At 40.0% G+C, this 27,091-nt stretch overlaps 1 protein-coding gene across 5 annotated transcripts in view; it reads left to right on the top strand.

Annotated features, from left to right (window-relative positions):
• Positions 1-7,318: 7,318 nt before the first annotated feature.
• NRF1 (nuclear respiratory factor 1) overlaps positions 7,319-27,091 on the top strand; it is a 125,225-nt gene continuing 105,452 nt past the window's right edge. For 3 of the 5 annotated variants that reach the window (XM_053657069.1, XM_053657068.1, XM_053657072.1), the window contains exon 1: positions 7,319-7,420. The gene's annotated coding sequence lies outside the window, so the exon portion shown is untranslated. Of the gene's footprint in view, positions 7,421-7,624; positions 9,900-27,091 lie in introns of those variants that run through there. The other 2 variants (XM_053657070.1, XM_053657071.1) reach the window with 2 other exon arrangements.

Here is a 27,091-nt window from a genome sequence, read left to right as displayed (position 1 = left end):
AAGCCTCTTTGCACCAATGTTGGGGCTATCCCCAGGTCTTCATAGGTGGGTTATAGCCCTGGGGGCTGGCGGCCTCTTGAAAGGGAAGAGAAGGTGCTGGCTGGGAGCATCCGAGCAGGGCCAGGGCAGCCCCCTTACCACTTAGAAGACTGTGAAGATGGGAGGCCTGACCCCCTAGAAAATGTAACTTACTTCATATTCTCCAATTTTAGCAATCGTTTCTTCCTTGGCGGGGGTGGGGTGAAATTTCTCGCTCACCATCCCAACTCCACCCCAAAGAGAGTGAAGAAGGGGGACCTGGTCTGCACAACCCAGGCATGTGCCCTGACTGGGAATTGAATTGGTGTCCTTTGGGTTCACAGGCCAGAGCTCAATCCAGTGAGTCACAACAGGCAGGGTCATGTATTTATTTTTAAATCACTAGAATGATTTTGGGATTATAACAGGCAGGGCAAGAACAAGAAAAGAATGTCAAAGGTAATCACCCGATAAAGAGATCATTTGGATCCAATCAAGAGGGGAAGGAACCTGGGTGGTTACCAGGACTTCAGCCACCAGACAACCTAATCAGCTGGTCCAGAAAGAACTAGGCAAGGGATCATGGGAATCCAATCTGTGGGGCAGGCTCTGTGGGGAACCCTGTGGACATACCACATAAAAGGACTCAGCGTGCTCACAGTGGGGCCAGAAGACTCTCTCCGATACAAGCTGGCCGAGGGTCTCTGGCTGGAAGACAACCTCAGCCTGCTGAGGCAGGGTCGCCGTTCTCTGGTGAAGGTGAGCACGGCTTGTGGCAGCGACTTCGACGGTAAATGTATTGAATCATAAGAAGATTCAGAATTAAATATGAGAATAAAGCAATAAATCAAATCCACAGTATTCCTGTATTTGTGTTGGCTTTGTGGATATTCTGTGCAAATAAGTATTTTCAATGTTTGTAAACGTTAGAGAATTTATTATGTTACAGAATCTGACAAATTAGGCTTGTGATTGCAATGTAAAATATAAAGTGAGTAATGAATTTTAGACCTGTAGAAGAGAATTTTACTAGCTTGCAAATAGCATTGAGAGAATTTGGCATTCGCTATATTTATAAGTTTACTATATTAGATTTTGAAGAGTCATTAGAGTAACAGCGATTTGCTAGATGGATGACTAAGAGCAAAGGGACTTAAACTTCTTGTGCCTCTGGTTTCTCGCCTGTAAAATGAGTGTAGCAGTCTTTTTCATGAGGTCGTTGTTAAGGAATTAATGAGTTCATGAAGAGTTTGCAATAGTGTCTGACTTTTAGTGAATGTTCAATACATCATGCTGTTATTATTTATGTAAAGAGGTTGTATTTGTTAGTTCAGGCGTTTAAATTCAGTATTTAAAAGGTAAAGTGAAAGTATTATTATATACCTTCTTTTTAGAATGTGTAGGGAAACTTATTAAGTGTTGCAAGTGAGGCAGTTACTTAAGGGAGGTTAGTGCATTCAAATTGAGTTGGAGGAGCATTAATTGGCCTCCTCAAACAGGGCCCACGTTTCCCACTGTATCCCCAGCACCCAGGCCTTTGGTACATCACACTGTATTGAATTTGTGTTGAATTGAACTGAGAAGTCATGTAAAAAAAAAGATGCTAAGACATACGTGTTCATTGAGAGCGGGTTAACAGGAGGGGAAACAGCTTAGAGGGAAGATGCAAGGTTGGGTTTTCATCTGTAGAACTTGGAGTTGCCTGTATGACATGAGCTCCTGATCACAATTTGCAGTCTCACATGCAGGGTAGACACTTGGGGAACAGTTTGGAGCAGGAGATACGTATTACACGGGATCATCAGCAAAGCTTGGGTTCAGGGAGATGAGGGCCCTTTGAAAATGACTGATGCCCTGGCCGGCAGGGCTCAGTGCATTGAGTGCTGGCCTGTGAACTGAAAAGTCACTGGTTCGATTCCCAGTCAGGACATATGCCTGTGTTGCAGGCCAGGTCACCAGTTAGGGGTGTGCGAGAGGCAACTTATTAATGTTTCTCTCCCTTTCTCCCTCTCTCCCTAAAAATAACTAAGTAAAATCTTAAAAAAGAAAAAAGAAAATGACTGCTAACACTTCTTTGATTTATAGATGGATGAGATCAGTGAATTAAACTTAAAGAAAAACGGGGTTTAGAAGTTTTAAGTTGATTTGAGCATTGTCCTGTACACCATAAGGTTGTGAGTTTGATCTCTTGTCAGGGCACATACCTGAGCTGCAGGTTCAATCCCCAGCAGGGCACACATAGGAAGCAACCAATCGATGTTTCTCTCTCACACTGATGTTTCTCTCTATCTCGCTCTCTCTCTCCCTTCCTCCACCCATGGACATATACCACGGAGTGGGGATTAACTGTGGAAGTGGGGAGGAGGCTGGGCAGAGGGGGTCAAAGGGGGGAAAATTGGGTCAACTGTAATAGCATGAACAATAAAAAAATGGTTAGATTAGAAGAAAAAAATACATGAATGAAATCTGTAAAAAAATAAAATCAATAAAAAAACATATCCTCAAGCAAAGATTAAAAACAAGTTGTTACCTTAATAAATCAAATGCTAAATATTTGATTTACTGAGGTAACAGTAACTAGTCTTTTCCATCCCTCTCCCCTCAAATTATCCTCAGGCATTAAAAAAACTCATCCTGATATTTCCAACCTGTGACACACTGATCCCTTATCTAAATCCCTTGTCTTGGCATTCTCCTCAATGTTCTCCACAATTTGGGGGAGGAGTCCCCAAGAATATATACATGTAGTCAGGAATAGTTTATTCATCATCATCGTCATCAGCATCATCACAGAAGCCAACATCTTTGAGGTCTGTGTTTTGTACCAAGCAATTTACATGGTTAATAGGAAGAGCTAATAATACTCATCACTTACTGTGTGCTTCCTGGCTGCCAGGCACTGTTCTGAGTCCTTTATGAGTAGTATTTCTTTTAACTTCTGTGTCATGGGTGAAAAAACACAGGCTTAAATGGTTAAGTGACTTGCCAAAGTCTCACAGGTAGGAAGTATTTCGATGGGACATGGGACAACGGGATGACGGGACATGGCTCCCCAGAGGCGGCCTGTGGCCTCTGAAAGCATGGGGGTGCGGCTGCTGGGGCCCGTGCTGTCTGGAAATGAAGATGCCCCGGGGCTGGCCCATGATGTTCCCAAAGAGGCAAAACTCCCTTGAATCGCTCATCTAGTGCCAGGTCCCCATGAATCATTATGGGGCATCTCCAAAGTGGAGATCGGGAGGCTGCCGCACTTGGGTCCTGGAGTCCTTGGGAAAGTTGCCTCAGCTCATCTCTCTTTATCTCTGTCTCCCGCCATGCACACAGGCCACACTAGAAGGTAAAGGCCTCCTGCAAGTCAGCTCCTGTTAGTTGTTGCTTAGTCTGCCTCACTAGTGAGCGAACCACCTTGGACAGGCCTGAACACTGGCAGCTCCAACTGAGATCGCTGTGCTGCTTTACTTACCTAACACCCCCGGGGGATGCCCACCTCCACCTGTTGCTCCATCTCCCCCAGCGCTCCACCCACTTAAAGTGTCTTTACCTTTCCGCTCTGTGCTCGTAAGAATCTTGCCCACACTTCAAGGCCAAGTCAAGGTACATCTCTCTGTGAAGTTTCCTACACTACAATTGTCTTATTTATTTTAATCCTCACCCAAGGATATGTCTTTATTCATTTGAGAGAGAGAGAGAGAAACATTGATTGGTTGCCTCTTGTACTCACCCCAACCAGGGATTGAACCTGAAACCTAGGTATATGCCCTGTGGGGGAATGGAACCCACAACCTTTTCATGTATAGGATGACCACCTGGTCATACTTTCGCGTATAGCAGTGCCATCTGGCCAGGGCGTATTTCCTACATGACTTTAATTTTGATCACTCAAAGCATTTACAATTTGTATCGCCATTCGTTTGGTTCTTAGCATACACTGATTTTTTTGTAGATAATCAGTCTGTCAAATGACCATGGGCTTTACTGAAAGCAAAGCCAAGTTGGGCGTCTCCTGCATCGCCCAGGCTGCTGAGCCCCCAGACATTTCTCAAGGGTCTGGGCTTCTTTTTCTCCTTGCTCTGGGCCCCAAGGTTAAATCATCTAAAGTCATCCCTTCTTTCTTAATTCAGGTAACTGCCTACTTCTTGCCTTATGGATTTTCTTCTTGCGTTATATTGTCTACAGTTTCTGACTCCTTTGTGCTGAGGATGATCACAATTTTGTCGGAATCCAGTTCTTTACTCTAGTAGGGTGAATTTTTTTGTTGTTGTTTCTGAGACTAATTCTAGAGTCTTAGGTCATCCAGACTGAAGAGCCTTCGGGGCAGAGCAACTGGGGTTCTCAGGCTCATTTGTTTTAAGAAAGCAATTTGCATTTTTGAGGGGAGCAGGCACAGAGGTCTTTCATTACATGTTTGTTGAAGGTCTGCTGTGAGTCAGACATTGCAGGACATGCTGGGATTCAGTCATGAACAAGGCAAGTCTCTGCCCTCCTGCAGCTTCCAGACTGTGGAGGATGTATGGTCTGAGAACAGTGCAGAAAAAGTAAGGCAGTGCTTTCAAACTTTCTGCAACTATAATTCAGTAAGAAATGCATATTATATCACAGTCCAGTATAAACACATACACCTATGTACATATATATTTTTTAGATTTAAAATTTATTTTTAGAGAGGGAAAGTAGGGGGAGAGAGGAACATCAATCAGTGGTTGCCTCTCAAGCACCCTCTACTGGGGACCTGGCCTGCAATCCAAGGATGTGCCATGACTGGGAATCGAACCAGTGACCCTTTGGTTCACAGGCCCACACTCAATCCACAGAGCCTCACCAGCCTAGGCTGTACATACATTTTTATAGCTGAAATAAATGTTTCATAAAACAAGAGCCTTTCAAAGTTTGTTGTTCTCCAGTATTTTCTATTTCTTTTATGAAATGCTGGTCATAACTCACTAAGTTAATTTTGTGCTACATCAGTAGATACTGACCTGCAATCTGAAAAACGCTGATAATGATGAAGAGCCCAACTCCGAGTTCAGGCTTTCAAACCTGGCTCCATGTCTTACAGTCTGGGTTTGGGCAAGTAACCTCTACATGCCTTGTTTCTCCATTTGCAAAGTGAGATAATAATAATAGCATTGTAGTACCTACCTCGTGGGCTTCACTTGAGAATTAAGTGAGAAAGGAGATAATGTGTGAAAAGGAATTAAAATAGGGCATGATGCATTACTGGAGCTCAATAAACATAAGTGGTGGAGGGTATAAGGGGACTAAGTGGTAATGGAAAAAATAAACAAAGATTATATATTTTTTAAAAAAGTAAATGATAAGGCCCTGGCTGGTGTAGCTCAGTGGATTGAGCTCGGGCCTTCGAATCAGACAATCGCGGTTCGATTCCCAGTCAGGGCACATGCCTGGGTTGCAGGCCAGTTCCCTGCAGGCCAGTTCCCAGCAGGGGATGCGCAAAGGGCAACCATACATTGATGTTTCTCTCCCTCTCTCCTTCCCTTCCCCTCTAAGGAGAAATAAATAAATTAAAAAAAAAAAAAGAAGAGGTCAAATAGTTCTGTTTAAAAAAAAAAAAAAAAGTAAGTGGTAAGTACTGGGTGTGATGATAGAAAGGCCAAGCACTCATTCTGGGAAGAAAGGTGGAATGTTTCCTGGAGGAAATGGTATTAATATTGAGAATTTAAGAAGCAGTAGGAATGATTCAGATGAAGATTAGAGCAGGAGAATAGGAGTAGAGAGAGAAGAAAGTTCTGTGTAGAAAGCAGCCCTTGCAAAACTTGTGAGGTGGGAGAACTTCCTGTCTCGTCTGATCTGAGTGAGAGCTTCTGAGTGCAGCAGCATTCAGTGGGAGAAGTCTGTGACAGGTGATGTCAGAGATGGCAGCGGCAGGTGAGGTCACGAAGGGCCTTGAAGTCACCTCTGAGAATTTTAGACTTTAACTTATGGGTGATGGGATTTTGTTCAGCTTGTTAAGCAAGAAAATGACATGATTTACTTAAAAAAAAATCAAGCTAGGCAATTCCTGTGGCAGGGAGATCACAAAAGGTTTTTTTTGTGGGTTTTTGCAGTATATCGATGAGACACAAGAGTTGCCCGAGCCAAGTTAAGAAATGACAAGAAAGGACAGTTTTAAACACCTAATTGAATATACGGACTCGAAGGAGAAGAGGGAGTAAAGGATCATTCATTCCTAGGTTTCTGACATGAGCACCTGGGTGGGTGGTTGGTGGGGACACTCAAGTCACTTTCTTCGAAATTGCTGGATAAAAAGACATTCCGTCTTTGGAGATGATAGATTTTGAGGTAAGTGAAATTGTGGTGAAAATTCAAGTTTCCTAATTTGGTTGAGCTGCTTTTTGACACCCTTCGGATGTTTAGTAATTCTCTAGGCACTGATTCTTAAACTACGGTGTGCATGAGAATCACCAGGAGGTGAGTCTGGGAATGAAATACAGGGGAGTGTTAATAACAAAGGTTCCTGGGCTAAGCAGCCAAGATTCTGGAGACATCAACTGGGGCCCAGGATTTAAAATAACAGCCCGAGTGATTTCATGTAGGTAGTTTCCTGATCACACTTTTTAAAAACAAAGACCAACAAAAACTACTCCTCTGATGTTTCTAAAATTAGGGTTTTTTTTTCCCTAACCACCCTTCTCTACTTCTCGGGCACCTGTGTGGGAGTGGGGGTCCCTTCACTCTGCATGTAAGCTCCTTAAGAGCGAGGGCTTCACCTTCCTCCACCTCACCCGGAATATCTGGCACAGAGAGTGTCTTCTAGAAGTGGTCGCCAAACGAATGAATGAGCGAATAAATTAATATATTGCTTTGCACAAAAAGCCTTTTGCTTTTAAATACCTTGGAAGGTTTGAAATAAGGAAGCAAGGGTCATTCCGTAAAAAGGGTGAGGACGCGACTGGCAAGGAAGCGCTGACGAAAATGCGGGGGCACTCCTTTCCGATTGTCTGTGTACGTTCAGGGGTCCTAATTCCCGGGGCCGGAGGGCGAGAAATGTTACTATTTTTCCAGATCAGCAACCATCTTGGGATGCCCGCACCACTTCTCCGTGGCTCCTACGTTTGACTAATCCCGTTTCTTCCGTGGCTTCGGCCCCATCCAAACCTTTGAAGGGCAATGTGAACGCGAGGAGGCCGCGGGGGGCTGCAATAGCCCTCCGCTCAGCGCCCTCCGGACTGCCCCGCCGAGGTAGTGCCGACCTCCCCATCATGGCGGCCGCCGGGCGGGGAAGCCGAGCCCGTGCGTCGCGTGCGTGCCTCCCCTCCCTCCCCTCCCCCTCGGCGGCGGCAGAGGCGGCAGCGCTCGCCATTGCCGCTGGTGGCAGGAGGCTGCGAGGAGCCGGCGCGGTCGCAGTCTCCACGGCGCAGGCCCACGGTAGCGCAGCCGCTCTGAGGTGAGTGCCCTACCGCGCAATCTCCAGCTATTTCAGCCCCGGCGCAGCCGCAACACGCCGCCCGCCCGCCGGCCGGCCGGCCCGCCCCGCAGCCGGCACCCTGCCGCCCCCGGCTCCGGGCCTGGGCCCCCGCGGGATTCGGCCTGCCTCGGGCGGGGGGCCCGGCCCGGCCCAGTCAAACCGCCACTCCGAGGATGCGCAGGCCGCACTAGGCCCCAGGCGTCCTGGCGGGCTCGGGAGAGAGGAGTTGCCCTCTCGAGAGCCTTAGGGTTCCGGCCTCCCTTGCCGCCCAAGGCTCTGGGGGCCCCGGCCTCTTCACCATGGTGGAACCCGGGACCCGGGGCCCGGGCCCGGCCTTCCCGCTGGCTCAGGAGCGGGAGGCGCGGGAGAGCGCGCCGGCCCGGGAGCAGGAGGTGGGCGGGCTGCGCGGGACCGGAGCCGCGGCTCCCCGCTCGCCCCCTCGGCCCTTCCTGGGTTTGGGCCGCGGGCGGCGCGGCAGGCTGGGCCGTGTCGGGCGCGGGAGCCGCTGTCTCCTGCGGGAGAGGAGGCTGGCTCTTTGGGCGACCTCCGATGCTTCTCGCCCGCCGGGGTGGCGTAAGCTTGTAACCCAGGTAGACTGGGGGACGCTGGAATATGGCGCGCTGCCCACCTTCTTGCAAGTTAGGAGGCGGCCTGGGCAGCAGCGGCGGCGGCAGTTCGAGGAGGAGGGCGCAAAGTCCTTTTGTACGCAGAAATAAGGAGCGACATTGTGTTTTCTTCCACGGCTGAGATGCTGCCGGTGGAGGAGCCTCGGTTCATTCAGTGCCTGGGATGGTGGTCCCCTGGGTGAGGGAGAGGGGGAGTGGCGCGACCCTCAGGAGGAACTGAACCTTTGCCACTGGGAAGACGAGGGCTCTGGATGGTCTGCGGCATGGTTATTATACCACATCCCCAGACTGTCGGGGACTCAAGGGTTGTCCCTGCATGTTGCCCACTTCACTGTGCAGTGACGTCCATCGTTTCTCTCACCTGTTGTGCGCCGTTGTTGGTCCCAAAGTTTCTACAGTGCATCTAGCTGACTGTGCTTATCAGAACTTGAAGTTTAAAAAATCTTAATATTTTTAGGGCTTCCAGCGGTGCTCCAGCCAGTTGGAGGAGCTGTTGCTTGGTCTCTATCCCTCCCTTTAAAGCATTGAGTCGAATATATTAATTGCTTACCTTAGAGATGGTGTCAGTTGTGCTGAAGTCTTTTCTGTGGTCAGAGCAAAATGCACATTTTCTTAGTGTGTAGAAACAATGTAGGGAAACTCTTAGAGTGAAAGGTAGTGTGAGTGAACCTGTCTTCAACTTTGTCCCAGGACATTATCTGCGGTCACAGTGATCCTTTTCCCATTCCATCTCTGCCCAGCCTTAAACAAAATTTCTTTTCCTTTGGCTGTGAACAGTAAGTTATTGGGTTGTTCCTCATTCAAGGGCAGGATCTTGGAGATGCTTGTTTTTGTGTGTGTGTATGTGTTATTCAGTAGGGACCTGACTCCCTACAAATGTTCTTGACATGTTATCCCATAAGGTAGTGAAAATATATAACTGGTTCTGTCTGCCTATCTGTGTGTAATTTCCTTATTTTACTGAGCGCAAAAGCAAACATAAAATATCGCATATAATGTAGTGTACTTATTCTTAACTTGGGTCCTAAATTGTGTGCAGAATTTTTGTGTCAAGGGACTTTTTTCGCCCATGGGACAGAATCCTTATTTAGAGTCTTTTGGTTACATCGCACCTCCCTTTCCCCACCCCCATCTCAAACTCAGTTCATATGAGAGAAAACGACTGCTTGCTAGTAAGTCAGTGGGCATATTCTCACTTAGGGAGAAAAAATGTCTCTCACCCCCCAAGCCAGGAGTGTTCGTGGAATAGTTTTCTTATTAGGTTTTACGGAAATTTAACTTCTGGATTTAGGGAAGTAACTATAGGAATAGATAAGGTGCCTTGTTCAGATATAGAAGGGATTAAAGGAGAAAGAATTTTAGGTTTCCCTCCCAAATCGTGTATATTCCAAATGGAACCCAAAATTGGAGAGTTGTTAACATTTAATCACAATTAGGCATCCATCTCTGATTCTACTAGGGAGCTGAAGACCCACGATTTAAACACCTGATTTGCATTGCCTGTAGGTTCAACCAGACTCTTGGGTTGTCTTCAGAAAGTATTTTATGTGAAAGTCAAGTGGGTGACTTTTAAGCGAAATTGAAGCTCCTTGGGGATTAATTTTTTATACTTTTCTAATATGTAATAAGGCATTCAGTAAATGTTTTTTGGGGAATAATAATGATGAACAGTAATTATTGAAATTAAAATTTTTTTCACAAGTATTTGAAAAGGCTTGCTGATATTTTCGTTTCTGGAAGGACTGTGAACTGTCAGCCTTTAGAAGCACAGCCTCCACTTCCCTGGAGAGCAAGAAGCTATTGCATACGTTCAACATCTCTTGTATCTTTAGGTAAGCCTGCTCTTCCTGCAGCTCAGTTACATTGTGAACAGTTGGAGGGTAAAGGGGGAGCTCGGTGTTGTGAGTGGCAGAAGTGCCTGCTCTCTCCTGAAGCATTTCCATGTACTCTGTCTGGGGCTGGAAATGTGGTACTTGACTATGTTTGTCTGTGACTGTGATGCTTGTATAGTACATATATAAGCAATATTTGGAAAAATCAGCTTTACAAATATCAGTCTTTGGTTTTGTAAAATACATTTCAGAAAATGTCTATACTAAAGGACATTTTCTCTCTGTTTTTTTCATGTTTTCCTTGAGTGCTAAAGCTAGTGATTTTAGCCTGAGCTTACCTTGACTAAGTCCAGTCTGTTTTTTGTGGCTTTGTATACACAATGACTTTTGCACATTTATGTATCATGGTTCCTTCCTTATTAGCTAGGGGGTGGATTATCCACTTTCTTGGTTCTTCAGCTAGTAGTTTTATCCATCAGATTTCTACTAAGGTGAATAGGTTGGAAGAGAAATAGTAAAAGGAAGTGAAACAAATCAATTTTCAGAAGATTACAATCACATTGAGCTATTAAAAACTTAATCCTGGAGCAGCAAGAAAGCTTTGGTTATTTTGATGTAATATGAACAAAACTTGGAAAATGAACTTAGTGACTGCTCAAGGAAAATAAGCGACTTATGTATACCCTGGAATATATATGAGTATTTCTTCTGAAGTGCAGTTCAGAATTAGGCTTATTTATTTTTGATCCTACTTAATGCAGTTTAGTTACCAAAGCTTCAAAGAAGCTTTATTTTTTTCCCTTTTCATCATGTTGCCTGTACACCTACAATGTCCTAAGATGTGAGTATTAATATGAAGTAAAGAAATGTCAGAACTGCAGCTTTGTAGAGATACTTTAGTATATTTTAAAAATACAAAACAACAAAAATTTAAAAACTAGGGCTGTTTAGACAGAATTTCAGTATTTGTGGTCCCTTGGGGCACATCCGAGTATCAGTAGCAGTCACTTAAAAGATAAGCTGACTTTGAGGAATGTACTCCAGAATCCTAGATCTTGTAACCCACCTTAATCACACTGTTACTGGGCCAGCAGATATTTCTTAAGGAAGCCACATGTAGGGTGTGGGGTGTGTGTTTGTATGTTGGGGGAGAGTTTGTGGGGAAAAGAATAAATGGTACTGGCAAAATAATCAAGTTTCATAGATTGGGGTGATCTCTGGAATTTAGGAGGTATACTGTTTAAAAGAAGCTCAGAGGGCTACTTTTGTATGGGTCATCAGTTTGGTGATTTAGACTACTGTATACTATTTATAGTGTATTTAGTAGGTAAGCACAGTATTTAGGTTAATTTGTGCATGCTGATTTCTGTGGTTACAAATGTGAAAAGGTTGGCTGGCGGCTTAAGTGGACATTTTCTTAACACTTAAGTAGTATCTATTGGATAAACTATGCCAAGCCTTTTTCAGAATCATGAAGCATGAGCTTTGTATGCATAAACTTTAAGACCACTTTCAAAAAAGCTGGTAATTTACTTTTGGTAAAGTCTTTGCTTTTTAGAACTTGAAGAGTCTGCTTTGTTGCTGCTACTGAATGCTAATATGGCTAGGCTGGCAGCTAAATCTACAAAGAACAAGAGGAAGTTAGGAAATGTCCTCATGAAACATTGCTTAAAACTAAGCAAGCAATGGACTAGAAGTGGGGAGCTAGGGACTAGAGCACTTAATTCTTGTTTTATGTTCAAAAGAGGATGAGGCAGAACCTCCATTGAGAAATAACCTTAAGTGTATCCTTTAGAGTTTTGTCCTTCATTGATTTTCCAGACATTAATTAAAGACATACAATATTCCAGGCATGTGCTAGGTGCTGGAGTAACGAATAAACCATGGGTCTTGTCTAGTAGGAGACAGAAAAAGTCTCAACTTACACAACTGTTTGAGAGCTAAAACAGAGTAAAGAAAGAGGCGTGTGGGATTATAGAGGAAGGGAGGAATTCCCCCTGGGGAGGGAATAGGTGATGCAGAGAGATTAAGAGAGGTTAGGGAAGAAGTTTCATCTAGGGGATGTTGAAATAGATCTTTTAAGGGTGGGAGCAGTTTTACTGCTGAAGAGGCTAGAGGAAGGGCATTGATAGTCTGATAGTCTGAGAAACAGTAAGTAGATTTTGCAGTACATGGGAAGTAGCGGAAAGTGAAGCTGATGACGTTGCCACCTGATTGGGAAGGGCATGGGGCAATTGAAGATTGCATTTGGCAAATGATGATGATGTCTTTAAGATAGGGAATGTATGGGACAGAACAGAATTTGAGGAAGAAGGGTAATAGGGTACATTTCTAGACGTGGGAATCAGATATGTCTGATAACTACCTCTTGACAGATTTGGGGCTGGAGCTCAAGGGGAAGTGTGGCCAATGAAGAGATTTGTATCCATAAGCATAATATCATAGAAACTGCAAAAGAGTATGATATCAAGGGTGAGGAAGAGACTTAAGGGCAACCTTGTGGAGCATCTGCATCTGAGGGTCCGGTTAATAAAGAAGGGCCTTTTTAGCCCTGGCTGGTGTAGCTCAGTGGATTGAGCGTGGGCCTGTAAACCAGACAGTCACGGTTCGATTCCCAGTCAGGGCACATGCCTGGGTTGCAGGCCGGTTCCCTGCAGGCCAGTTCCCAACAGGGGACGCACGAAAGGCAACCATACACTGATGTTTCTCTCCCTCTCTCTTTCCCTTCCCTTCTAAAGATAAACAAATAAAATCTTTAAAAAATATTTTAAAAATGTTAAAAAAAAAAAAAAAAAGAAGGGCCTTTTGAAGGAATTTGAGACAGGATGGGTAAAGGTAAGTGGTGCTTGGGCTGAAGAGGCTGAGGATAAGGATGAAGGGAATTCAGTAACGTGAATTTCAGCAATCTATTACACAGAGCTCATTGGAATGAAAACTGGGTGTGGCAAGTAAGAGTTAAAAGAAGTTTTCTGAGTGTGTATGTGTGTGTATATATATATATATGTATGTATGTATATGTACAGCGTGGGCAAAAGTAGGTTTATAGTTGTCCTCGTGGAAAAATACATAATACAAGAATAAGCTGTTTCACGTACAACTGTAAACCTACTTTTGCCCACACTATATCTATGAATGTATGTATGTAGGTATTGATTTGCTAGAAATCGTGATAGTGAAACACAATAGATTTTTTAGCATTATTGAATATAGGGGTAGAGCATATAAAATCCAATTTAATAGAGGATCCATGCTTAGAAATAGGTCCAGTCCTTCCCTTCCTGTATGAGAATTATGAGCATAAAAACACTGGGAGAGGTCTTAAATTCTAACAATTAGAGTTTATGTATTTGAATACATAGTATAGTATGTTTGGGTTTATAGTCTCTTAAAGTGCAGATTCCTTGTGAAAGGTTTTGAGGTTTTACAATATTTAGTTTAGTGTAGAAGTTTTTAATCTGGATTTTGTAGTTCTGGGATTCACGGATATATTTTGGCCTGTGATCCTTGAAATTATGTGAAAAATTTGTGTGTATGTGCCTGCCTATTTGATTTTTCTGGGGAGCAGGGCCATAACTTGTTGAGATTTTCAGAGGGTTCTTGACACACACAGGTGTCAAGGGCCTTTTCAGTAATGTTAGTGATAAAGTCAAGTGTTGTTTGTGTTAGCTGACTGCGGTACACCAAGGGAAAGAAATTTTGAGTGGGCGTCTCAGTGGGCGTCAAAGGATATTAGGCGCCTCGAGGAGATAGGAGTAGGAGCACCAGAAGGAAGGTTCTGGGAGGAAGGCCAAAGCAAAGCTTAACCAATTTCAGAATTTTGTGGTCTCCTAGACTTTGTGTGTGTGTGTGCACGTCCCCTGATTGGGGATCCATCCGGCAGCCTTGGTGTATGGGGCATGGTGCTTTAACCAACTGAGGTACCTAATGAGGGCTTTTTTTTTTCTTAGTATTCCAGGATTCACACTAGTACATGACTATTGGTGCACTATATAAAATAGGCTTTGTGTGTGTGTGTGGGGGGTCAAATCAATATTGTTTTAAAGAGAAAGTGAGTTTTGGAAGAAAGCTAATAGATGGCACTCAATTCATTTTTAAGTTGGGAGTTGCTTATACTTAGGAAATTTTCTAAAATGTAATGTTTTAATCTAGTGATCTAGGGCAAGACGTTTATTCTCTCCGTGCTTAATTTTTCTGACCATGTAATGAAAATACTACTAGCCTATGTTATAGGGCCTTTCCAAAATTATGACATTAATGGAATGCTTGATAATGTTTTATATGATACCCCATAAAAGTATTGGTATACAAGAATGATTTGAATCAATATATTGGGTAACCTTAAACATAGAAAATTTGTGTTATGTAACTTGTAATTAACTCGTGTTTGTAAATTATCTTTACATTCACTAAATCTACAAAAAGGATCCCTAAATACTGGATTGAACAAAAAGTCTGTATGGTTTTTTTTCCATAAAATGAAAGATGTGTTTTTCATTTTACCAATAACTTTATTGATTTGAATATTTTGGCTATTTCCTTCATGGTAGAACGTTGATTGTTCTCAGTTAATGTCTCAATCTGATCACTGTCAACTTCAGCTGGGCTACCCGACTGTGTAGCACCAACTGGCAAGAAATCTCCAGCATGAAACTCCACAAACCACTTTTGACAGTTCGATCAGTCACAGCACCTTCTCCATACATTGCACAAATGTTTTTCTTTTTGCATTTTAGTTGCATTGTTACATTTTTTGAAATAATTAAGTATAATATGGCAAAAATGTGTAGTTTCTTCCATTCTTCAGTATTAAAATGGCTACACAAAAATTCACCAATTTTGATAAGTTTTTTAAAAAATGCACACTGATACAACAGCTGTCACAGTACAATCTAACAAAATTGTTTTGACGTTAAAGACAACTAAGCGCTACTAGAGCCATCTTATGGAAAAAACCAAACGAACTTTTTGGTCAGCCCAAAAAACTAGAGTATTCTCTTTTCCTTTGTTCACTTTTTTTGGTCCTTTGTCTTTCATTAAATGATTATGAAGTAAAGTTCTTAGTAACAGATATTTCATATGAAAATAACCCACAAATTGAGAACTAACCAAGGGTTGCTAAATAGAAACACCACCATAGAACTAGTCTCATGACCTGAAACTGGCTTCGGGTACTAAGTCTAAGGAGAAACAATTCTATTACCAATTGTGACTGAGTTAAAAAATTTTTTGTGTTATTTAATTTGTAGATCTATATATTAAGTTTTCCCCACATTGAAAATGTATTATTATAGTGAAAAATTGTAGAAAGAAAACAGAAATTCACATTAATGGCTATCTTTGGTTTATAAGCAAACATATTACATGATTTTAATTTCATGTACCTTTCATTACTTTTTCAATTATCTTTAATGAAAATGCCTTAACTTTTATAATAGGAAAAAATAAACATAAGTTTGGATAACATAATTATGGCCCTTAAGGATTCACTGTCAGGTTTTGGTTAGGTACATCACTTATCCTCACTGGGCCTATTTCCTCACTTGAAAAGTGAAGAGGACAGAAATGATATTAAAAAGTTTCTTGTAAATAAAAATTCCTTCTAAAATTAATTGTGACCCTGTTGTTATGACATGTTGAACAATAAGTAGGGTATTTTGTTAAAGTAAAAAGGCACATTCATTGTAGGAAAGCAAAGAGAAGAAAATTGAAAAAGAATATTTTAATATATATGGATATATTCCTAAGTATATGTGTGTATATGTGCACATATACATGCAGAATGTGCACACACTGTACATAATAATTATAATAACACTGCATACTGTTTATTGGGCTGGGTCCAATTTTTCTGTGTCCTGGGTACCATGTAGCCACTATGATTAATATATTGCAAACTTGAGTTAGATTTATTTGTAGCCACAGTTTAAGATTGGCTCATTAAACTCAGAACTAGTTAAGATCCCCAAGTATTTTTCATTGGTATAGTTATTAAATCTATGTATGGTACAGTTCGTTTTTTATATCCAAGTGCACATTGTCACATTGACATTGTGTGTTACAACTGTTACATTATCAAGTCATAGCGTGTAGTACGTAGCAGAGCTAAATCTGTGTTCAGTGCTGTGAGATTTAAAGGAATCTTTAAATTTACCTACTTTGGTGCTATTCAGAGAATATTTCTTAAAACAAATACTGTGGTGACTATAAAAGGGAAAAGTTTACAATTGAAGTAGCAATGACATCAATTATTTTGGGTGGGGGGATGGCCTTAGTAGATAGTTCTTCTGATTTCACATAATTACATTTTCCTTCAGGTAGTCGATCAATGGCTGATCACTTCCAGGTTGATGGACAGCTTGCTTTTGATTATTTTGTCAGATATATAAGATGTGTGTTCATTGCTTATTTAACTAATAGGCATTTAATGATATCCATATCTACCATTAATTTGCATTTGAGGTAAAAGACAGAAATGGGTGATGTAGATGTGGTGTTTCAAAAATATTTATTTTTGAGTAATTATTACACATACATAGTTCAAAGATCAAATGGTATACAAATGAGAATACAAAGAGTATACAAAAAGAATACAAGAAGTGAGTTCTCTCCATAGTTTTCCTCTCCAGAAATCACCACCACTACCAGTTTCTTGTGTATCCTCCAACATAGGATAAGCAAAAATGTGTGTTTTTTGAAATACAGTGATTGCTTGTATGCATATAGTCTCTCTCTCTTTCTCTCTTTTAATGACAACTTTGGTATCCGGATCTTCAGCACTAGTGTAGGATTTCTAGAGGTTTTTTACCCTGTTGTTGAGAGGCAGGGAACCAAATTTCTTAGCTTTCCATCACTAATTTGATTGGGATGCATTTCCAAAAGTTATCTGTTATATAGTCCTTTGTGAAAGACTTGTCTGTATAAGCTTACTAACTTTATACCAGGGAAATAAAACCAATTTTTATTCTGGCTATTTATTTAGAAAATGAGAAAAGAAAAAAACCATCAATTCAAATTGGTTTTGAGCCCCTTTCATGCTTTCTAAATGAATTACTTTTTTTTTTTATTACATTCACAGCATGGCTAAATAAATTATTTCAAGAGCCTGGTAGGTATCAGAGCTTAGGAAGAGCTGGAATGTCCAAGAGTAGAAGGATTATGACATTATCACATTCTTCTTTGGGTTGTTATTTGTTTGCTTGTTTTCTTTTTCATTCCACCCTAAACCAATGCTTAACCCGGTTGGGGGTTGCATGAGAGGCAATCACGCATTGATGTTTCTTTCCTCTTTCTCCTTCCCTTCCCTCTCTCTAAAAATAAATAATAAAATCTTTGAAAAAGAAATTTTGAGATGTTTATTATTTTAAAATAATAATAGTAAATCCACTACGTGTTAAAATAGGTGAAAATGTTTTTCTAGTTTTAAGCTCTTTGTTTTGAAAATTTTTTTAATAAAAATAACTATTTTCCAAAATGACAGTTTAATGAGAAGAGTAGTATTGTTTTACAGTTTTTACAGATTTCTTTAATGTCTGGCTTGATAAAAGACAACTGGATTCTTGTATCTGCTTTTGCACTTTATCTGCTACAATAGTTTGCTTTAGTTAAAGTACGTATAAGAAGACCTGGTCTCATACCACATACATAGTTGGGAAAAGGAAGAGATTTTTAAGAACCTTTTCATATAATTGTAGATATTCTTTTTTGATATTACACCAAAACTCAAAGGTATTATGTTTTTAAAGGTGAGTTGTAGTGTGGTTTCTGAAGCCTTGGTTGTACTTCGTTACATTGAAATCTGTTGGTTTATTGTGCACTTTGAATGGATCCTTTAACCCATGTATGATTATGTAGCATACTGATCATTTGGAAAATATTAGTGTACTGAGTTATGCAGATTCTCCAAATGTTGACAAAAAATCACATTATTTAACACTGCCACAGATCTCATTAGAAAAGGCTTTTAAGTAATGGAAAGCTGTCAAGATCACAGTTGGCATACAGGTTTTCCAGAACTCTAATTTTTGCTTGAAATACCACATTTTATCATTGTCAACTAATATTATCAATTATTGTCCTTGAAGCAACAAGCTTGCTTTCTAAAGTTTTGAGAAAATGTCAGTTACCCAGATCTGAACAATCATACAGTTTTTCTTTCAGCTACTCTTTCAAGTAAAAATGGTGTTTTTGTGAAAAAGTGGTTAATTTATTTTGTAGCTCATAGAGTGGGACCTTCCTCTGCTTTTCCGACAGATCACACTTTCATGTGTGGATGTGCTTTTGCATATGTTCCATTTAGTCACACAGAATAATAAAAAGTATGAACTTAAGGGTAAATATGTAATGAAATTAATAATTTTTACTTTTACATCAATACGTTCTTAAATACTGACTTTTAAAAAAAAAACTGGGCACACGAAGGTGACGAGTATCGTTACTCCAGTGGGGTGCCGTTGCCTTCAGCTGTGCTAAGGTGCCGGTTGTTTCATCCTGTATTGCTTTTGCATCACTGGTGCAAATATAGGCACAATGGGAAAGGCAAATAATGTCTCAGTTACTATGAAAATAGTTTTGACCTCATGGGCTCCAGGAAGAAGTCTCGGGGGGACCCTCAGGGTTCTGTGGTTCACCTTGAAAACTAAGTTATTTGAGGGTTAAACCAATTATCCAGATGCACAATTCCCCCACCCCCTTCAGTTTCTGGTCCAAGATTTTACACAGAAAAGTTGCTCAAAGGATATTTGTTTAATGAATGTGATATGACATTTAAGTGGAACAGCACTTGGTAAGTAAAGTAATAGGCAGTCTCACATCCATCTAGGCAGTCTTGGGTATGCAGCTTGTCCAGACAGTTGTGGACACAGGGAGAACAAAGGAAGTGTGGGTCATGTACTTGGTAAATGTAAACGAAGGAGAACTAACAGAAGATGATACCGAAATAGGAATTATGTGGTTTCCAAAATGCCTGGGGGAAGGATACACATGTATAAGTACCTACCGAGCCAACAACTCAATCAAGCCTTGTTAGACTGCTTCTGTTAACGAATTCTCTACTTTTTAGGTCCTTAAATTTGGGGTGGTCAAAGAGGAAACTCACTAAGGTGGATCTGATCTGAAAAGCAGACATATCACTTATGTTTCAGTAGGTCACTGCTTGTGCTTGATCTAGTAAAGTCTTTTCAAAAAGGGTTACAGAAGGTGAATGATGTTAAAAACAAATCACTTTTTATGAAGAATAGCAAATAAAATTCCCGTGTCCATACACACTGTAGATCCAGGTCGTTTTGAGCAGTTTTTCCTTTAAGGAAGCCTGTCCTGTTGAAAACCGCAGTGTGGTTATGGACTATTGTTTCCCTTTGAGGGGCAAGGGATTGGGTGATCAGGTGGCAGTATATACCCTCCTAGTGTGGACATCTCAATCTAGCCATGTTTTGATAAAGTTTGCTAAATAGTCTTGTTTTTAAGTGGTTTGTTTGTTAAAATCTGTATCTGGTTTAGGGCTAGGATGTAAAATTGAAGGCAGAAATAGGAAGGAACAGTTCTAAACCATCTAGGTCAGGGGTGTCAAACTCGTTTTCACTGGGGCCACATCAGCCTCCCTTCAAAGGGCCAAGTGTAATGTCAGTTCCTTAACTATTAATGAGTAGTTACATTTACACAGTCTTAAAATTGTTTCAGCCCTTTGAAGGCACTGCAAGGCTGATGTGGCCCCCGGTGAAAATGAGCAAAGGCAAAACTATGGAGATAAGAAAAAGTGGTTGCCAGGTTTGGGGGGGAGGTGAATAGGCAGAGCACAGAGTATTTTTAGAGCAGTGAAAATATTCTGTGAAGCTAGAATGATGGATAAGTCGTTGTGGATTTGTCCAAACCCATAGCAATATACAACATTAAGAGTAAATCCTAAAGTAAACCGTAGATTTTGGGTGATTATGACGGTGTCAGGGTAAGTTCATCCATGGTGTAAAAAAAAAGTACTGCTGTAATGAGTGGTGGTGACAGTGGGGGAGGGTCCGTATGTATGATAATGTCCGGAAGACATATGGGAAATCTCTGTATCACCCTCTTTTGTAAACCTAAACTGTTCTAAAATAAATAATAAAGCCTTTAAAAAATGAAAAAGAAGTCTACAACGAGTATTTCTGTATCGTTTAAACCAGGATACTGTGTACTATTTATATTTTATCTCTTCTTGGCAACTCGATGTCACTGTGCAGAGCACCAATTCCTGAACTGTAATGGAACTTCTTTGAGCCTAAGTGCCTTTGAACTCTTGTGTACTTTTCTTTTTTAAAGATTTTACTTATTGTATTTTTAGAATTAAGGGAAGAGAAGGAGAAAGAGGGAGAGAAACATCAGTGTGTGGTTGCCTCTCATGTGCCCCCTGCTGGGGATCTGGCCTGCAATCCAGGCATGTGCCCTGACTGGGAATCGAACTGGTGACCCTTTGGTTCCCAGCTGCACTCAATCCACTGAGCTACACCAACTAAGGCTCCTGTGTACTTTTCAGTTAGACCTTCGTTAGCATAGCATACCACCGGAAGGAGGGAGCAAGAAGAGCACCGGTGCACGGTTTGAGACAAGTGCTGCTCTAGGCTACTGCAAACGTGACCCAGCAAACCCTTGGTGAAAGTGAAGAAGGAAAAGTAGGCATTTCTCTTACCGGAAGCAGTGCTGGGGAATCTCTACCCGCAACATTGTCTCTCTGTTAGGTGGAGCTGTCCCTGCCCCCATCTCTTTAGTCTTTTCTCATTACCACTCATCCTGTACATTCAAATGTACTCATTGTGTTACTGTTAACTGTAAACTATGTACATACATAAATTGTATTTTAATAAATACATATGTAAACTATACATATTAGGGTTAGGCAAAATAGGTTTATAGTTATTTGGAAAATAATAGTACAGGAATAAACTTTCATGTACTCACAGCTGTAAACCTACTTTTGCCCCACCCTATGTAAACCATAAAATTATGTAACTAAAATTACCCAGCATTATCTAACTATAGGCTGTGAGGATTTCAAATGGAGGTGCTCCTGATTGTGCCCAAAAATTTCTGTCCCCCACCTTTACCATGATTTTTAATGGGAACGTTGATTTTTGACATGTTTTAAAGAGTTTTAGATTTATAGAAAAATTGAATGGCAAGTACAGTGAGTTCCCTTACACACCGTTTGGCCATCCTTTCCCTTTCCTGTTACCATCTTGCCTTAGTGTGGTAGGTTTGTTACAGTTTAAATGGAGGAGCCAATACAACTTAAGGCCTTAGTTTACATTAAGGCCCACTCTGTGTTGCAGTCTGTGGGTTTTGAAAAATGTATTCTGATTTATTCTCCATTACAGTACCATACAGAGTGGTTTCAGTAGTCAGATTAGCTTCTTAAAACACACTTGGCAATACGCATTTAAGGGCCTTCCATGTCTTCTCATGACATTTCTTTTTAGTGCTGAATAATAGTCTGTTGTATGGATAGAATACTGTCTGTCCACTCATCCATTGAAGGACATCTTGGTCGCTTCCTGATTTGGGCAATTATGAATAAAGCTGCTGCAAACATCTGAGTGAGGGCTTTTGCATTCAAAAGTTTTCAGCTCATTTGGGTAAATATATCAGGGAGTGTACTTGTTGGGCCATACAGGGAGGGTATGTTTAGTTTTGTAAGAAACTGCCAAATTTTCCAAGGTGGTTGACGTGTGTTTTTAGGTTGCTCATCCTTTTTCAAAAACATTACTCAGGTATGTAAAGGAGTGCTTGTCCTGTGTAGAACCTTAGAGGGTTTCGTTTCTTTGTTGTTGTTTCTCCTTTCTTCATTCTGAGTCAAGATGCATGCAAGGCTCACTTCTTCAGTGTCCCCAAGAGGTTGTCTATGCTTTGCATGAAGATACCTAATGAGAGCAGAAGTCACTATGTAACAACCCACTTCTTCACACCTCTGAGAAAAACCATCTGTTGACCACTACCCTAACTTGTTACCTATTTCTTCTTATTAGGGCTGTATAATCCTTATAATCCCTATTCCTCATAATAGTCTTTTAGTTCAGGGGTGGGTAATACTGTAGGTTTATAATTCATATGAAAAAAGACATGCAGGTTATGATTATTAGAATATCTTTATTAACACTTTCATGTACTCACAACTGTAAACCTACACTTGTCCACCCCTGTATTTATTGAAAGTTAATTTTTTAAACTTTTTTTCTCTAGATTTAAACATCTCTTTTTTCCCCACTGTTCCTTTTAATACTGGTCCTTTCATAGTCCTAAGGAAACATAATGGGATTTTTCTACATCTTTAAAAACTAAAGTGCCCAGCACTAAATACAGGTGTAATCACGCTGACTCAGAAATCCTCTTTCATTGTCCACATTTTACGTGTTGCTTCAGATCTGATGCTTATTTCCACACTAAGTTTAGTGTGAACCGGCACCCATGAAACTTTCTTTTTATGATGGTGACACAAGTCTTCATCATCCAACCTTTCTGAAATGCTACGTTTTTTAGCCCAAAGTTCAGAATGGTGTGTTTTATGCTTATTAAAATTTATCCTTTAGGGTTTTGCTCATTATTTTAGGCCTTTGGAGTCTCCTGAAATTTAATTTTACCCAAGGGCAGACTTCATTATCTCTGGTATCTCTAGTTATCTACTTCTTGACTAATACATCTTTTCTGTCTCTTTTTAGTTTCCAAAATGGCCCCTCTGTTGTTGCCTTTTTTCTATTTGTTTTTCTCAGTGGCAGATTCCAGCTTGTGTTACTTCCATGGGTATGTGTAGGTAACCATGAACCTTGGACAACAGAAAAACATATATTTGCAAAGACAGTAGGGAGTTGTGGTTTGCTTTACATCATGTTGAGTATCAAGACCCTTTATGTTTCTTTTCCTTTTGTGGACATTTATTATATATTTATTAATTTTGATTATGCAGTCTTATTTTGGTATTTTGGAATCAATTCACTTGTGTTTTTAGCTTTCTGTATGAATTGGAAAAGAGACAACCCAGAGACTATTTCTATAATGCCTAGTAGATAAAATGGTCCTGGGCCACTGGTAAGGCGGAGGACTTATCAGGAGGTTAATCTTCTTGGGCCACAGTTTCCTCACTGCACAGTGGAAGGGTGTCATTAACCAGGGGGTTTTAACTCATGCTCTGTGGAGTCCTAAGGAGCCTCAGAGCATGAGTAGATGCTCTGTAGGGGGTCATGGGGGTCAGGGGGGTGATTGGTTATAGCCCCTTTGGTAATAGAAGTTCCATTTTATCTTATGTTTTGAGGTTCTACATAGGATTCTGTTTAAGGAAAGGGTTCCCAAAGGACATCATGCATCTTTGATGGTATATGTATGTGTCTCTGAGCTGGGAGGCCATCCTCAGATTCTTCATTTGGTAAAGGAGAAGGGAAGCTTACTATGCTATTTGATTTTTCTTTCCCAGACCTGGAAATAACCACCAACCCCCATTATACAAGTAATTACATTACTTTGTTTTATTGTTTTACATTATTATACTAAAGGGAGAAAAAATGATCAAACAGAAGTAAAGTATTCATAATTCCATTTTAAAGTGAAGGGTAGCATTTTTAACAGTGTATCTTTCTAGATATTCTGTTTGCCTGTAATATCCATGTTTTTTATTTTAATGAAACCACATTCATTCAGGCAGATTTTGTATCCTTTTTCATTTTTAACAATATATATTGTGTATATTTTTCTGTGTCACTAATCACGTTAGACTACTTCATGCTTTAATACTTATGTAGTATTCCTCTGTATTAATTGATGACTTGTAACTAGTCAGAGCAAATATTCCCTGTTGCATAGCACATGGAATCTGTCCTAAAGTATAACTCGGGTTTTATTTACATATTGCTTCTGGCATACTCATTTTTTTCAATAGTTTACTTTTAATTTACTGGTTTTGGAGGTTGTCATACCTCTTTTACCAGTTGCTTCCCTTTCCTCTGGTTTGCACGACCTCAGAAATATTATCCCAATCAAGCTACAAATGCAGATAACCCTTTTCTTTTAGGCAATAGCTCTAATTTAATGACCCCTTTAATAGTTAGAAGTCTGTTCTTAAGAACAAAATCTTAGCAGCCAGAATTATACTTGACACTTTTATTCCAGCATATTACTGCATGTGAGAAAGGCAGTTGACTTGTTTTGACCCAAATGAGCTTAGTTCTAAGAGACAAGGAAGGTGGGTGACAGCAGCTTTTGGTGGTTTGACAGCCAGCTGCAGGGTGTCTATTGTGGCCAGGACCAAGTGGCTGCTGATAAATGTATATGCTAAGTTACATTAAATAGTCCTTTTACCCTACTGTTACTTAAATTTTTGTCAAAGATCACATTGAGAAACTGGTAGTGAGAAAAATATTTTTTGTTCTTCTAGGTTAATCATTATCTTTTTTTGTACAGTGCTCTGTACTTCTTCAAATACTTATTCTAAATGGATGCAACATTTGATAGTTATGGAAGAACCACAGTGATTTTTCTTGAATGAGAAATACAGTGTAAATGTTATTTAGGAATGTTTTGTTTCTTTCGAATCTTAGGATAGGGTCGGGGGAATGGTGGGGGAAAACGCAGACAACTGGACTTGAACAATAAAAAAAAAAAAAAGAAAGAAATTCAGGATAGCATATACTCCCCACCTTTAAGTTTAGGGACATCTTGTACAGGTTCAAAAAATTCTAATATGGAAATGTTATTCCTAGTTTTAAATAAGTCATTTTAATGTTATATCCAGCCACTTTCTAAATTTCATTTATTTCCATCTTGAAACATAAACATGCTTTTTCATTTTTTCTTATTACTTTTTCTAATCTAGAATTCTAAGGTAATTTTTCCTTCTTACTCTGTAACTTTGATTATATGTTATCTTTAATTTTGTATGTAATGCAAGACAGTTTATTTTAATTGTTGCTTACAAAGTAATTATGGGGATTTTAATTTTTGAATGGACCCTATTCAAAATTTAGGTGTTTGATACTTTTGAAATATTTATGGGTACTAACAATTATTCTATTTAGGAAGATTTGTTTTGCCATTATTTGTATTACAAAATCTCTGGTTACTATTTATCTTCATCTTAAAATGTATTTCATGCATTCTTTCCAATTTAGGAAGTTCTAATTTCTCATTTACTCCACAAATGAATTCGAGTGATTATTGTGAGCCTTGAACAGTTCTAGGTGCCAGGAGTAAAACTGTAAATAAAACAGACCTGTGTTTGCCCTGATGAACTTTCTAGTGGGTTGAGAAAACAGGTGAGCAAACAAACAAAAATAATAAATAGATACAACATCAGGTGATAGTAAGTGTTGTGAGGAAAATAATGTCAGCTTGAGACGGTCCCCAGAGCGTTCAGAAGATTAATCCTCAAAAATACTATGGCTGCAAATGGAAACCTGGGTTGGATATTTAATGGACTTTTGACTATCGATTATTGATTGATGTGTAATTTGAATGGATTTCCATATTATCTACCCCCTTTCATACTCCTTTTAGTTTCACAGTTGTGTTAATTTTAGTGTGGTTTAGTATTGTTGCTTAAAATAATACCTTTGATAGAGTTTTATAGTTAATAAAAACATTTTTACATTTTTTTTAAGTGGCCATAGCATAAAATAGTTAAAGTTGAACCATATGAAATTGCTGATGTTTGACTACTTTGGACCTATAAAATGCATTTTCATATTGTTCAGTCTAATACTTACTGTGCTTTACCTACTTTTAAAATTAAAATGTGAACATATTTATAAACTGTAAAGCACTGTGCACATTGTCAAAGATTTAAATTTCGTTTCTGAAATCCCATTTGCCTGATTTCATCCTGTGTCATTAAGGGTGATAATTAATTATACTTCATAAGTTGTGAGAATTACATGAAATTTTACACAAAAGTGTTTAGAACAGCACCCAGCACATAATAAGGGCTCACTAAATGCTAGCTTCTACTAACATGATCATTTTCAGTTTTGTAGATGATGAAATAGAAGCTCATAGAAATTTTATGAGTCTTTCCCCCCAAAGTTATGCAACTAAAAAACCAGGCATTTCGGATCCCAAAGTTTGGCCTTTTTTCTGCTTATACTACAGCTATCTCTTAAGGAAAGAAGGGAAAAAAAGATTATTCATATAGCAATCTACACAATACATTCTTGTGGTTTTTTTTTTAAGATTAAAAAAAATATGGCCCTGGCTGGTATAGCTCAGTGGATTGAGCGGGGCCTGTGACCCAGAGGATCGAGGTTCATTTCCCAGTCGGGGCACATGCCTGGGTTGCAGGCCAGTTCCCAATGCGGGACGAATGAGAGGCAACCATATATTGATGTTTCTCTCCCTCTTTCCTTCCCTTCCCTTCTAAAGATAAAGAAATAAAAAACATTAAAAAATATGTATTTTTAAAGAGAGGAAGTAAGAGGAAGAGAAACATTGATGTGTGACAGAAAAATTGATCCAAAAAATCTATCGGTGACCTCTTGGACACCCCCAAATGGGGACCGGGCTCACAACCCCTGCTGCCCTGATGGGGAATTGAACCCGTGACCCACTGAGCCACAGCAGTCAGAGCAGAGCACATTCTTGAATTGCTCCGGCATAGTTACTTTAACTTAAGTAGTCAGTCTTGTGTTTGTAGACTGTTTTGACATTAATAAAGTAAAATGTCTTAACAAATGTGTAAACTGAGATATGGTAGGTAGTTGTGAAAGTGTATATTGCTACCAAGAAAAGGTACTGCGGGCACTTTTATAACTGGTTTGTTGAGAAATTAATGTACCTAAGTAATAAAATACTGATCTGAATATTTCTAAGAATGTAAACATTGTTTTTTAATTATATTCTTCAAAAAAGGAGCAAAAGTAAATGTTAAAAAGCTGTTGAAAATAGTTTTAAAAAAGCATTTAAAGCAATTAAAAAATAGCACACTTAAGCCATCGATTCACAACTCCCTACTCAACATTTCTATGTGGATTTCTAATAGGCGCCTCAGTTGTTCTCTGACATTCATTCCCATTTCAGTAAATGACTGTTACGTCCTTCCACTTGCTCAAACCGAAACCCCTGGAGTCATTCCTGACTCCTCTTTCATTGTACCCCGCATCCAGATCATCAGGAAATCCTGGCAACTCTGTCTTCCACACGTGCAGCATCTACAATAACTCTCACTGTCTCCACTTCTGCTGCTCTGGTCC

Source organism: Artibeus jamaicensis, unplaced genomic scaffold, assembly GCF_021234435.1.
Source record: "Artibeus jamaicensis isolate MK-2021 breed Jamaican fruit bat unplaced genomic scaffold, CSHL_Jam_final scaffold_3307, whole genome shotgun sequence".
In the NCBI taxonomy this organism is placed as follows: Eukaryota; Metazoa; Chordata; class Mammalia; order Chiroptera; family Phyllostomidae; genus Artibeus; species Artibeus jamaicensis.
This window is presented reverse-complemented; position numbering and strand designations above follow the sequence as displayed.